A 15,265-nucleotide genomic window follows, 5' to 3' on the forward strand; every position below is an offset into this window, starting at 1 on the left:
TCATGACACCAGTGCGCAACCCACACACACATGGGCTGCATGCATACAACGAAAGCCATGCTGCTGCACAAAATATCATCGAGCAGACCATTGGTGTGCTGAAGCAATGCTTCTGCTGCCTGGATCGCTCGGGAGGAGCCTTGCAGGACTCGGCAGAGCGGATGTCAAGATTCGTGGTGGTCTGCTGCATGCCGCACAACCTCGCCATCATCAGGGCACAGCCCTTGCAACCAGATAAATGGCAACCAGCTGAGGAGCAGGAGGAGGAGGAGGAGCAGCAGGAGGAGGAAGAGGAAAGTTTGGAGGCAACCCAGACAGCCCCTTTCTGGCCGGGGTGTCCGTGACCGACTCATCCGACTGCGATACCAGTAAACACAACCCCAATTCCACATTCGCCAACAGTCCCACACCTTACCTTACCTCTGTTACTGACCATCACAGCATCTGCTTGGCCACAAGGCAAAATTAAAAGCCAACACAAAATAAACATTTGAAACCAAATTTATAAATCAAACCATGCCATATTGCATACAAATGTCAACTAATCTCCCCTCTGCTGGCTTCTATGTGCCTTTGCCTGTCCTACTGCTCCTACGCAGTGCTACCCCAGTGGCTGCAGCATGGCTGGTGGAGGGCTGCTGACTTTCAGTGGAGGAGATTCCAAAGGGCCTTGGAGAATGACCTCAAGCAGCTCTGGGCCGAGAAGACCCAGCTTCGGACTGCCCCATCTCGGCATGGGCGGCAGCAGTCTGGGCTGGCTGACAAGCAACAACAAGGGCACTCACGGAGTAGCAGGACAAATGCTGTCATCCTGAGAGAGGACAGCAAGTTTGTGCTCCACAGAGCCAGTGCCACTCCCCCGGGGTGGCTACTCAGCAATCTTAATAATCTGTTGGAGGACAGATTGCTGGACTGCTGTGACCCCCTGCAAGTCCCTTTGAACACTGGTATCTGGAGCCATGATGGCAGCAGTCTGAGCTTGCGTGGCAGCAAGCTTAACTTGCATGATAGAAGTCTCAGCTTCCACTGCAGCACTCAGATGTTGGGTGGCTTCTGCTTGTGCTGCAAGGGAAACTGAGACATCAGCCATCAGATGCTGTACCATGGTTGGGACCGCAAGTGTGTTAATGGAGTTGGCCACCACTTCCATGCTGGAAAGGATGGACTCCAAGCTCTGCGCAAAGCCCTGTGCCAAGTTAATGCTGGACTCCTCCATGCTTCGTGACATTGCATGCAGGCTTTCTGGCAGGCCGGCCAATGCAACAAGCATTTCATTGTGCATACCCATCAGCCTTCTTCTGTAGCCTGCCCCATCAAAGTTCTCATCCGAGTCCTCTGCAGCAGAACTTGTGTGCATTCTTTCCCTCCTGCGAGCTGGCACCTGCACTACCCTTGCCCCCTGCCTTGACTGCAGGCCACTCGTGCCCGGTGTCTTATCACATGCAGATCCCGCCTCCACGCTATCCTCTAAATTACACGCAGTGTCCACACCGCGCCGCCATTTTTTTCCAGGGCACTGCCAGTTACCGGCAACGCAAAGGGGAAGAGAAATATGGCAGCCGCCGTGGGACCCGCCACCAGTTAGCGAAAGAGCGGCAGCCACCATTTTATTGCCATTTCATGGAGCTTCAGAGTGTCGGTAAGGAGATGAATTTCTAGCCCAACGACTTTCCTTTGATTTCTTTTGCCAATTTTCACCCCTCCTCTTCTGAAGTTGCGAACTCTTCCTGAGGTAGTCCTCAGCCCTCTGTTGCCTCGCCCAAGTAATCTTTCTACATGTGTTGGCCTTGGACACTAAGTGTTGGCTGACTGTTTAATTATGGAGGGCATCGTATCTGTGCCTGATCCTGTCGACAGTTGTTTTTAAAAAAGTTGTTCTAGGTGATGCTGGCAAGGCCACACTTATTGCCCATCCCTAGTTACCCTGAGAAGGTGGTGATGGGCCTTCTCATTGAATCACTACAGTCTATCTGGTGATGGTGCTAAGACAGTGGTGTTAGCGCAGGAATTCCAGGATTTTGACCCAGTGACAATGAAGAAACAACCGTATGGGCTGGATTTTCCCAGGGTCCATCCGTACGGTGCAAGGGGACCCAGGAGCTGGCGGGAAACACTTCCAATCGTGTGTGGAACGCGTGCAAGGAGGCCACAGGACAAGGCAAGTGCTGGGCCCAGGATGATTGGGGGGTGCATCCAAGCCGTGGGGTGGGGGGGGCAGTCTGATCCCGGTGGGGTGGTGGTGGTTCTGATCCCCAGGGGTGGGGGTCTGATCCCTGACCCCCCGGGAGGGGGTGAGATCGATCGCCCAGGGGTCCGATCCCCGACCCCAGGGCCGAGTCGTGATCCCGGAGGGAGGTGCACCAGACCCGGGGAGGGGGTGGCGGGCGGGGGTCCGATCCCGGGGAGTGGGGAGTGCGGATCCCTGACCCCGAGGGGTGGTGCGGGCTGATGGTGGAGGAGCTTGGGGGGCTGGGAGGAAGCACTCCTGCTCGTCCCGGCCCACAAGGATTTCTCCCCAAGGCTGAGGCCGCCTCGTTGCAGCCACCGGGAATCCCGAGCCCCGGGATCACCGGCCACCTGCAGTAAAACCTGCAAAGCAGGTTAAAGTAGAAGCTTCAGGCCTCATTACCATATTTACATTGCCAACCTGACTCTTGGCAGCGGGTTGGCAGCCCGCACCACCGCCCCCGTCCCGCCTGAGTGAAAAGGTGAAAGTGGGCGGGTTGGAGGCGAGTTGGGGTCGGGTTTTACATTTATACAACTTTCACTTCACCCCACGTCTCCAGCCCACCTGTTCTTACCTCTGAAAATTCTGGCCTATATGTCCAAGTCAGGATGATTTAGATGACTTGGTACAGAATCTTTAGGTGATGATGCTCCCATGGCTTTGCTGCTCTTGTCCTGCTTGGTGGCAGCGGTTGCGGGGCTGGGAAGTGCTGTCAAAGTAAACTTGACAAGTTGCTGCAGTAAATCCGATAGATGGTACATACACAAGAACATAAGAAACAGGAGCAGGAGTCGGCCATTCGGCCCCTCGAGCCTGCTCCGCCATTCAATAAGATCATGGCTGATCTGATCTTGGCCTCAACTCCACTTTACTGCCTGTTCCCCATAATCCTTGACTCCCCTGAAGCTCAAGTATCTGTCTATCGCCACCTTGAATATATTCACTGACTCAGCTTCCACAGCTCTCTGGGGTAGAGAATTCCAAAGATTCACGGCCCTCTGAGAGAAGAAATTCCTCCTCATCTCCGTTTTAAATGGGCGACCCCTTATTCTGAAATTATGCCCCCTAGTTCTAGATTCCCCTATGAGGGGAAACATCCTTCCTGCATCTACCCTGTCAAGCCCCCTCAGAATCTTATATGTTTCAATAAGATCACCTCTCATTCTTCTAAACTCCAATGAGTATAGGCCCAACCTGCTCAACCTTTCTTCATACTGCAGTGACAGTGTGCTGGAGGACTGGATATTCAACTGTTGGGGCGCCAATCAAGCAGGCTGCTTTGTCCTGGTTCATGTTGAGTTTCTTGTGTTGTTGCAGTCACACCCATCCAGACAAGTGGAGCGTATTCCCCCAGACTCCTGACTTGAGCCATGTAGATGACAGGCAATGACTATCTCCAACAAGCGAGAGTCTAACCACCTCCCCTTGACATTCAAAGGCATTACCATCGCCGAATTCCCCACTATCAACATCCTGGGGGTCACCATTAACCAGAAACTTAACTGGACCAGCCACATAAATACTGTGGCAACAAGAGCAGGTCAGAGGCTAGGTATTCTGCGGCAAGTGTCTCACCTCCTGACTCCCCAAAGCCTTTCCACCATTTACAAGGCACAAGTCAGGAGTGTGATGGAATACCCTCCACTTGCCTGGATGAGTGCAGCTCCAACAACACTCAAGAAGCTCGACACCATCCAGGACAAAGCAGCCCACTTCATTGGCACCCCATCTATCAGCTTAAACATTCACTCCCTCCACCACCGGCGCACCATGGCTGCAGTGTGTACCATCTACAAGATGCACTGCAGCAACTCGCCAAGGTTTCTTCGGCAGCACCTCCCAAACCCGCGACCTCATCCACCTAGAAGGACAAGGGCAGCAGGCGCATGGGAACACCACTATCTCCAAGTTCCCCTCCAAGTCACACACCATCCTGACTTAGAAGTATATCGCCGATCCTTCATCGTTGCTGGGTCAAAATCCTGGAACTCCCTACCTAACAGCACTGTGGGAGTACCTTCACCACACTGTGGTAAACCACTTTTATCGTTCACTATCGTTACACTATAGTTATTACTGTTATATCGTTACTCTATGGTTATCACTGTTCACACTGTTGTATCACTATACGAGGTCGCCTCTTGTCACGCTGCTATACCTGGGCTGACCACTGCTGACTCCGCCCATGACTCCACCTACCTGCCCAGGTATAAAGGTAGTCGACTGGCTGGCATTCCTCCTTGTTGTATCCGATCACCCACGAGGGTGGGCTCTGTTATTTAGCCAATAAAAACCTATAGTTACTTTCTTAACTCGTCGCTTTTCATTGGATGAATTGATAGGTATATCAATTTTATTGGCTAAATTTTAAAATGTCGACACCTGAGCAGTCAAACGACCAGCCAAGCGACCAGCCAGACGCCCAGCTACAACAGCCACAGCAGCCGGCCTGGCTGCGAGCCCTCAGACCACCGTACCTGGATCTAAACCCACAGGCAGCAAACTCAGCCCTCGACTTCGAACACTGGCTGAGCTGCTTCGAAGCCTACCTGGGAGAATCCGGCGTGCCTCAGAAATCCATGCTAAGAGTTCTGAACGCCCAAGTGAGCCCTAAAGTATTCGCACTCATCCGGGACCTTAAAACATACGAGGACGCCATCAACCGGCTGAAAAGACAGTACCAAACCCCGGTAAATTCCATGTATGCCAGACACCTCCCAAGATCCCGCCCGCAACAGCCAGGAGAGCCCGTGGAGGAATTTTTACGGGTGCTACAAGCACTCGGCAGAGACTGTAACTTTAAAGCGGTAACGGCGGCAGAAAATACTGAAGACAATGTCCGCGATGCCTTCGTGAAAGGCCTGCGGTCCGACTACTCACGGCAAAGACTACTGGAAGCAAGGGACCTCGACCTGGACAAAGCTGCAGCCCTCGCTCTCTCTCCAGAGGTGGCCCATCGGGACCTCGAGGCATACTCAAGGTACTGTAACTCGTGACCCTGGGACTTGGGACCGACCCCGACCGCGATACCCCCCGCAGCAACCCCCCTGGGACCTACCTCAGCGTCGGCGTCCCGGACCCGATCGAGACCGCCACCCCCGGTACCGGCTCCGACATCGGACCCCCGCGATCGGGCCGCTGGCTGCGTCTTCTGCGGCCAGGCGAAACACCCGAGGTCGCGCTGCCCAGCCAGGAACTCTACCTGCTCAAACTGCATGAAGAAAGGCCACTTCGCTAAGGCGTGCAGAGGTGGATCATCAGAGGCCAGCAGTGCCTCATGCGAGCTGTGGGGGTGGCCATCTTCCTTCAAGGCAACAGAGGCCAGCATTCCCACATGTGATTCATGGGGGCGGCCATCTTTGATACAGGCAACCGACACCAGCAGTGCCTCATGTGAGTTATGGGGGCAGCCATCTTCTCCGCCATTTTGACCAACCTCGTGGGAGATGCCATTTCACCCACCACGCCCGACCGCCACCGTGCCTCTAGACCCGACTACCGCCTCAACCGCAGACTACAACAACTCGCTCAGCTATATACTAGCCTCCGTCACACTGGACCAGGCCCGCCCGCATCACCTGTCCAAGTCGATGATGGACATCAAAGTAAACGGCCACACCACGACCTGCCTGTTCGACAGCGGAAGCACGGAGAGCTTCATCCACCCAGACACGGTGAGCCACTACTCCCTCCCTGTCCTGCCAACGCGCAACCGGATCTCGATGGCATCGAGGTCACACGCCACAGACATCAGCGGCTACTGTGTTGTGACCCTGTCGGTTAAGGGTACGGAGTATAAAAATTTTAAACTCCTCGTCCTGCCCCAGCTATGCGCTGCCGTCCTACTAGGCCTAGACTTCCAATCCCACCTCCAAAGCATCACGCTAGCATACGGCGGACCCCTCCCCCCACTCACAGTCGACAACCAGCAGATTTTAAACCGCCCACCGCGTAACACCTGCGGCCTATCCACCCTCAAGGTCCCGCCACCTTCCCTGTTCGCTAACCTCACCCCCGACTGCAAACCCGTCGCTACTGTGATGAAATATTCCATTCACCACTGCCCGTGACTGAGATCGGTTTCAGTGTCATTTCCCTTCCCCCAGACCTCATTGTATTGTGTACTGGAATGTGCTGTATTGTATACTGGAATGTGCTGTGTGTAGGGCTCCGCCCATACCTGGCCCCGTTTGTAAGCTAGCTTCAGTCTGGCCTCAGTCTCCAGAAGGAAGACATCTCTCTCTCTTACGTGTTACTTTCTAAGTTAATAAAAGCCTTGTTTTTGTTCTGCTAACTTCGAGTCTCGGAATTATTGAGGCACATCAATTTTATTAACTTATTTTTCAACACTATGGATCAACTCCTGAAACCCGAACGTTTGGATTTGGATCAACATGCTCCGGACGCATCAGCACGCTTCGGACACTGGTTTGAGTGTATGGAATTCTTCCTGGACAATTCCGCAGCCGTCAAAGACGCTACGGACGCTGCGAGGATGAGACTCGGAATTCTGCGGAATTGGGTAAGCCACCAGGTTTACCCCCTCATCCAAGACGCCGAGACGTACCTGGCCGCCTGCGACATCTTAAAGGCGCATTACCAGCAGCCTACGAATGAGGTGTATGCTAGGCACCTGCTCGCTACCCGCGCACAGCGACCTGGGGAATCGGTGGAGTTCCTAAGCACCCTGAAAATGCTTGGCAAAGACTGCAAGTGCCGAGATGTAAAAGCCGCGGTGTACACTGACGAGCTTGTTCGCGATGCCTTCATCACAGGCCTCAGCTCCACTTACATCCGGCAAAGACTGCTGGAAAAAACGGGGTTGGACCTGAAACAGGCTGCGGACACCGCGCGATCCCTGGATGTGGCCCAGAGAAACTCGGACGCCTACTCTTCAGCCCGCGCCGTCCACGCCGCCACGTGTGCACCGAGGGCGTCGCCATCTTGGAAGGCATCTTCCCCGCCCGACAGCCCGACACCGGCTGGGCCCCGCTCATCCCCCCAGAAGCCCTACGACAGCCGCGACGCGTCAGGGACCCAACTGCTACTTCTGCGGGCAGCCAAAGCACACCAGAAACCTGTGCCCGGCGAAAGGCACCACCTGCTTTAAGTGCGGTAAGAAGGGGCACTTCGGGAAGGTGTGCAGAGGGAACCCCGCCGGAAAACCAACCGCCGGAAAACCCGCCACCGCCGCGTGTGCGCCGTGGGAGCGGCCATCTTGGACGCCATCTTGCCCGACCTCGTGGGGTCCGCCATCTTGTGAGCAGACAGCGTGGACGCCATCTTGCATCGATCAGGGCCCTACAGTGGCATCGGTCACAGTGGACCAGACCAGGCCGCACCCGCTATCCAGATCAATGGTGGACATCGAGGTAAACGGGTGCCGGGTTAAATGCTTAATTGACAGTGGAAGCACGGAGAGCTTTATCCACCCAGAACTGGCACAACAACTCTCCCTAAAGGTGGTCCCTACTCAGGGTACCATCTCTATGGCTGACAAAACCCAGACATCGACCATTCTGGGTTACTGCACGGTACAATTGTGCGTTAACGGAACTGTATATGATAATTTTAAAGTATTAATCATGAAGAACCTATGTGCGAGCGTGATCTTGGGCCTGGATTTCCAGTGCAACCACCAAAGCATCACGCTCAAGTACGGTGGGTCCCAGCCGCCCCTCACAGTGTGCGGTCTGGCTACCCTGAAGGTAAAGCCGCCTTCGCTATTCGCGAACCTTACCCCTAACTGCCGGCCAATAGCGACCAAAAGCAGGAGGTACAGCTGGGAGGACAGGCGGTTTATCGCGACCGAGGTAGACAGGCTCCTGAAAGAGCGCATTATTGAACGCAGCAACAGCCCGTGGCGCGCCCAAGTGGTAGTGGTAAGGGGTAGCGAGAAGAAACGGATGGTGATCGACTATAGTCAAACGATCAACAGGTACACCCTACTAGACGCCTACCCGCTACCCCGCATATCAGAAATGGTGAACCAAATCGCCCAATACCGGGTGTTCTCCACCATCGACCTCAAGTCAGCGTACCACCAGCTCCCTATCAGACCAGAGGACCGCCCGTACACCGCCTCGAGGTGAACGGACGCCTCTACCAATTCCTCAGAGTCCCCTTTGGGGTGACGAATGGGGTCTCGGTCTTCCAGAGGGAGATGGACCGCATGGTCGATGACCACCACTTGCAGGCAACCTTCCCCTACCTCGACAACGTCACCATCTGCGGTCACAACCAGCAGGATCACGACTCGAACCTCGAGAGGTTCCTGAAAACCGCACAAAAACTCAACCTCACCTACAACGAGGACAAGTGCGTTTACAACACCACGCGCCTCTGCATACTAGGCAGCGTGGTGGAGAATGGGGAAATCGGGCCAGACCCCGACCGATTGCGCCCCCTACGGGAGCTGCCCCTGCCCAACACTCCCAAAGCCCTGAAAAGGTGCCTGGGGTTATTTTCTTATTATTCCCAATGGGTCCCCAACTACTCCGACAAAGCCCGCCCCCTCTTGAAAGCATCCTCTTTCCCGCTCTCTGCTGAGGCCCACGCCGCCTTCAAAAGCATTAAGCAGGATATTGAGCGGGCCACGCTACAGGCAGTGGACGAGAACACTCCATTTCAAGTGGAAAGTGATGCGTCTGACTTCGCCTTGGCGGCCACCCTCAACCAGGCGGGGCGGCCCGTAGCTTTCTTCTCGAGGACCCTCCAAGGGCCCGAGATCAGACACTCCTCCGTGGAAAAGGAGGCCCAAGCCATCGTGGAGGCAGTGCGCCACTGGCGCCACTACCTAGCCGGCAAACGCTTCACCCTACTTACCGACCAGCGGTCGGTAGCGTTTATGTTCAATAATAAACAGAGGGGGAAGATTAAAAATGATAAGATTCTTAGGTGGCGGATCGAGCTCTCCACCTTCGAGTACGACATCATTTACCGGCCAGGGGCCCTTAACGAATCCCCTGATGCCCTCTCACGAGGGTTGTGTGCCAGCGCCTCCGGGGATCGGCTACAGACCCTCCACAACGACCTCTGCCACCCAGGGGTCACGCGGCTGTTCCACTTCATAAAGTCCCGTAACTTACCCTACTCGATTGAGGAAGTTCGGTCCCTGACCAGGAACTGCCGCACTTGCGCTGAGTGCAAGCCTCGGTTCTACCGCCCAGATAGAGCCCACTTAATCAAAGCTACACGGCCCTTTGAGCGGCTCAGCTTAGATTTCAAGGGCCCCCTCCCGTCCGTCGACTGCAATGTTTACTTCCTGAACATTGTGGACGAATACTCCCAGTTCCCATTCGCCTTCCCCTGCCCAGACATGACCAGCGCCACGGTCATTAAATGCCTCAACAGCCTGTTCTGCCTGTTCGGTATGCCGAGCTACATCCATACGGATAGGGGGGCGTCCTTCATGAGTGAAGAGCTACGCCAGTACATGCTGTCCAAGGGGATCGCCACGAGCCGTACCACCAGCTACAACCCCCGGGGTAACGGCCAAGTGGAGCGAGAGAACGGGACAGTATGGAAAGCAGTCACTCTAGCTCTAAGGACCAAGGGCCTCCCTATCTCCCGCTGGCAGGAAGTCCTCTCGGATGTGCTCCATTCGATACGGTCGCTATTGTGTACGGCCACTAATACCACGCCTCATGAACGAATGTTTGTCTTTCCCCGGAAATCCACCTCAGGCGTATCCATGCCGTCATGGCTCTCCACCCCAGGTCCAGTACTCGTGCGAAGGCATGTGAGGGGCCACAAGACGGACCCTCTCGTGGAGCCAGTACACCTACTCCACGCCAACCCCCAATACGCATATGTCCGGCACGCCGACGGAAGGGAGGACACCGTGTCCATAAAAGACGTTGTCCCAGCCGGCATCGACAACAACCACGGCAATAGCGGCAACGACGATCACAGCAACTCTTACCCACCCACTACTCTTTCATCACCCCCGGAAGAACACCGACCAACGGCACCCCCACCAACTACCCCTCCAACAACCCTGGCGGCACCCCCGGCAGAGACCCAGGAGGCTACCGGGGACACCCAGCCGACACCCGCGGCACCGCAACAGCCACGTCGGTCGCAGAGGACGATCAAACTCCCGAACAGACTAAATCTATAGAAGGGGTGAATGTGATGAAATATTCCATTCACCACTGCCTGTGACTGAGATCGGTTTCAGTGTCATTTCCCTTCCCCCAGACCTCATTGTATTGTGTACTGGAATGTGCTGTATTGTATACTGGAATGTGCTGTGTGTAGGGCTCCGCCCATACCTGGCCCCGTTTGTAAGCTAGCTTCAGTCTGGCCTCAGTCTCCAGAAGGAAGACATCTCTCTCTCTTACGTGTTACTTTCTAAGTTAATAAAAGCCTTGTTTTTGTTCTGCTAACTTCGAGTCTCGGAATTATTGAGGCACATCAGCTACCAAGAGCAGGCGGTACAGCGCCGGGGACAGAGCTTTCATTAGCTCTGAGGTGCAGCGTCTCCTGAAGGAGGGCATCATCGAGGGGAACACCAGCCCCTGGCGTGCCCAGGTCGTGGTCGTTAAGACCGGCAATAAAAACCGCCTGGTCATCGACTACAGCCAGACCATAAACAGGTACACCCAGCTGGACGCATACCCCCTTCCCCGCATATCTGATATGGTCAATCAGATTGCGCAGTACCGGGTATTCTCCACCGTCGACCTTAAGTCGGCCTATCACCAACTCCCTATCCGCCCTGAGGACCGCCAGTATACTGCCTTCGAGGCGAACGGCCGCCTCTAGCACTTCCTTAGGGTTCCCTTCGGCGTCACCAACGGGGTTTCGGTCTTCCAAAGGGAGATGGACCGGATGGTTGACCAGAACGGGCTGCACGCCACGTTCCCCTATCTAGATAACGTCACCATCTGCGGCCGCGACCGGCAGGACCACGATGTTAATCTGGAGAGATTCCTCCGTACGGCCCAACGGCTGAACCTCACCTACAATAAGGATAAATGTGTGTTTAACACCTCGCGCCTTGCCATCCTCGGCTGTGTAGTAGAGAACGGAGTCATCGGCCCCGACCCCGAAAGAATGCGCCCCCTCATGGAGCTACCCCTCCCCCACTGTCCAAAGGCACTGAAGAGAACCCTGGGGCTATTCGCCTACTATGCCCAATGGGTGCCCAATTATGCGGACAAAGCCAGACCCCTCATGAAGTCCACATCCTTCCCCCTTACGGAGGAAGCGTGCGCAGCCTTCTCCCTCATTAAAGGAGACATTGCCAAGGCCACTATGCACACAGTGGATGAGTCCATCCCCTTCCAAGTCGAGAGCGATGCATCCGACTTCGCCCTAGCCGCCACCCTTAACCAGGAGGGGAGACCGGTGGCCTTCTTCTCAAGGACCCTACAGGGCCCCGAGATCCGACACTCGTCGGTCGAGAAGGAGGCCCAGGCGATTGTGGAGGCGGTACGACGCTGGAGGCACTACCTGGCAGGCAAACGATTTACCCTCCTTACCGACCAACGTTCGGTCGCTTTTATGTTTAATAACAAGCTGAGGGGTAAAATCAAGAATGACAAGATCTTGAGGTGGAGAATCGAGCTCTCCACCTACGATTATGATATCTTGTACCGGCCAGGTAAGCTGAACGAACCCCCCGATGCTCTGTCACGAATTACATGCGCCAGCGCGCAAAGTGATAGACTTCAGACCCTCCACAACGACCTCTGCCACCCTGGGGTCACCAGACTTTACCACTTCATTAAGGCCCGCAACCTGCCCTACTCCATCGAGGAGGTCAGGACCATGACCAGGAACTGCCAGACCTGTGCCGAGTGCAAACCGCACTTCTTTAGGCCGGACAGAGCAAGCCTGATCAAGGCCACCCGCCCCTTCGAGCGCCTGAGCATCGACTTTAAGGGGCCCCTCCCGTCCTCTGACCGTAATGTGTACTTCCTCAACATTGTTGATGAGTACTCCCGTTTCCCCTTTGCCTTCCCCTGCCCAGACATGACCAGTACCACGGTCATTAAATGCCTGAACGACCTCTTCGCCTTGTTCGGGTTCCCAAACTATATACATAGTGACCGGGGCTCCTCCTTCATGAGCGAGGAACTCCGTCAGTTCCTACTAGCGAGAGGTATTGCTGCAAGCAGGACCACCAGCTACAACCCCCGAGGGAACGGCCAGGTAGAAAGAGAGAATGCGACGGTATGGAAGGCCGTCCTCTTAGCCTTAAAGTCTAAGGGCCTCCCAACCTCCCGCTGGCAGGAAGTCCTCCCGGCAGCGCTGCATTCCACCCGGTCACTACTTTGCACTGCCATCAACGCCACCCCCCATGAACGAATGTTTGCTTTCCCCAGGAAGTCGACTACGGGAACCACGCTACCAACCTGGCTGACCTCTCCGGGGCCCATCTTGCTGCGAAAGCACGTGAGGGCCCATAAAACGGACCCCCTGGTCGAGAGGGTGGACCTCCTGCACGCCAACCCCCAGTACGCCTATGTGGCATACCCAGACGGGCGGGAGGACACAGTCTCCTTACGAGACCTCGCACCCTCGGGCACTCCGGAGACACCACCTTCACCCCCCCCACCACCCCCCCAATTCCAGACCAGGTAGACGGCATGCCGGAACCCCACGAGCCTTCGCCGACACCAGCATTAACACCGGATAATGCAACACCGCCGCTGCGACGATCAGAAAGGCTTACGAGGCCTCCGGACAGACTGACATACCAGAACTGGTAGTACACTTCACCCCGCCGGACTCAAATCTAAACAAGGGGTGAATGTGGTAAACCACTTTTATCGTTCACTATCGTTACACTATAGTTATCACTGTTATATCGTTACTCTATGGTTATCACTGTTCACACTGTTGTATCACTATACGAGGTCGCCTCTTGTCACGCTGCTGTACCTGGGCTGACCACTGCTGACTCCGCCCATGACTCCACCTACCTGCCCAGGTATAAAGGTAGTCGACTGGCTGGCATTCCTCCTTGTTGTATCCGATCACCCACGAGGGTGGGCTCTGTTATTTAGCCAATAAAAACCTATAGTTACTTTCTTAACTCGTCGCTTTTCATTGGATGAATTGATAGGTATATCACACACGGACTGCAATGGTTCAAGGCGGCGGCTCACCACCACCTTCTCAAGCGGCAACTTGCCAGCGACGCCCTGATCCCATGAGCGAATTTATAAAAGTTAATGATGGAGAGTCATTGAGATTACAAAGTGAGATACTCGTTGCAAAGTACCCAGCTTCTGCTCTGCTCTTGTAGCCACAGTGCTGAAATGGTTGGTGCAGTTAAGCTTCTGGCCAATGGTGACCCCAGAATGTTGATGGTGGGGGAACTCAACAATGGTGGTGACGTTGAAGGCCAGAGAGTGGTTGTTGGGCCTTTCCTTGTTGAAGATGGTTATTGTCTGGCATTTATGTGGCGTAAATGTTACCTGTCATTTGTCAACTCAAGCTTTGATATTGTTCACGGTTTGTTGTAGGCTGTCATGAGCTTCTCCATTATCAGAGGACTTGTGAATGGAGCAGCCCCACTCCTGACCTTATGCCAGAGGAAAGGTCATTGATGAAGCAGCTGAAGTGCACTGCCCTGAGGAACTCCTCCAGCAATGTCCCAGATCTGTGATGATTGGTCTCCAACAACCATGGCCATCTTGCATCAGGATTGGCTGCTGCCACTGGAGGGCTTTCCAATTGGCCTCATTGTTGCCAGAACTCCTTGGTGCCATACTCGGTTGAACGTCAAATACATTTACTCTCGCCTCTCTTCTGGCATCTGGATCGAGTCTGTGATAAGCTCAGGAGCTAAGGGTTCTTGTGGAACCCAAATTGAGTGTCGCCGAGCAGGTTATTGGTGAGTAGGTGTCATTTTATGGCACTACTGATTACTTCTTTTATCACTTTGCTGTTGAGTGAAGGAGGCTGATAGGGCATTAACTGGCCGCTTAGATCTGCCCTGCTTTGTGCGCATGGGACATATTTGGGCAATTTTCCACATTGTCAGGTAGATGCTAGTGTCATAGTTGCACTGGAATAGCTTGGCGAGGGGCCTGGCTAGTTCTAGTGTGCAGGTCTTCAGCACTACAGCGGGAATGTTTTCAAGGCCTGTCCCGTGCTCTCAGGACAGAATTGGCTGGACATGGGCATCTACGATGCATGCATTCACAGTCCAGCAGGGTCACTGGATAGTGAGTGGATGGAGGAAGCCTGGTTGATTTTTCCTCTCCTTAGCCTAGGGACTCTGATGCCAATTCTACTATCTGTATTGTAGTTAAACTAACTAATACATTCCATTTGACTGGATTGTGTGAGAGCAGTTGTGAAAACCAGGTTTTCCACCCAATACATTAACCTGTCTTTTCTCTTTCAGGCACTGTGCATTTCTACCATTTTCTGCTTTTCATAGCATTTGCAATTTTATTTAAATACTCCAAATGTCTCTTTTGTATTTTTGTAATCATTATTTCATCAGTGGCAATTTGCGCAGGATTTCTTACAAACTACCATCTTAAAAAGACATTTTTTTTGTTGTTTACAATGTTTAGGATGTACATGTTTTAAAAGATAGATTGTAATATTTTTTGCGTTACAGGATCGTGCGATTTTTCATTCTACCCTAATTATGAATTGTCAGTCTGGAATATACCTGGTAAAATAAATAAATGGCCACACCCCTACTTTGTAACTGGCTTGAGGTTCAACCTTATAATGTTTTGTTAATACATTAATTTTTTTTTTTTTAAAAGGCAAAATAATGCAGAGCTTGCACACACATATACTTCTGTTAGAAATTGAAATGGAGCAGCCTTTAATACGTTTGCACAGAACAATACATAAAAGCCATTGAAGAGCTGCCAGCTGGTAGTGGGACTCATCAATGTATCTTGTATCAGAATAATTGGCTCTCTCTGGTTGCCAAAAGGGAATACTACTAGCTTACTGTGGCCTCTAAATGCACTAATGGGAAACGATCATTTTATCTTCATGAACATATCAGCTTTTGGTCAGAATGTACTCATTAAGAAACATGGCCAGCAGCTT

The sequence above is a fragment of the Somniosus microcephalus genome, chromosome 3, assembly GCF_052327205.1.
Source record: "Somniosus microcephalus isolate GS21.2 chromosome 3, FLI_Smic_1.0, whole genome shotgun sequence".
Lineage (NCBI taxonomy): Eukaryota > Metazoa > Chordata > Chondrichthyes > Squaliformes > Somniosidae > Somniosus > Somniosus microcephalus.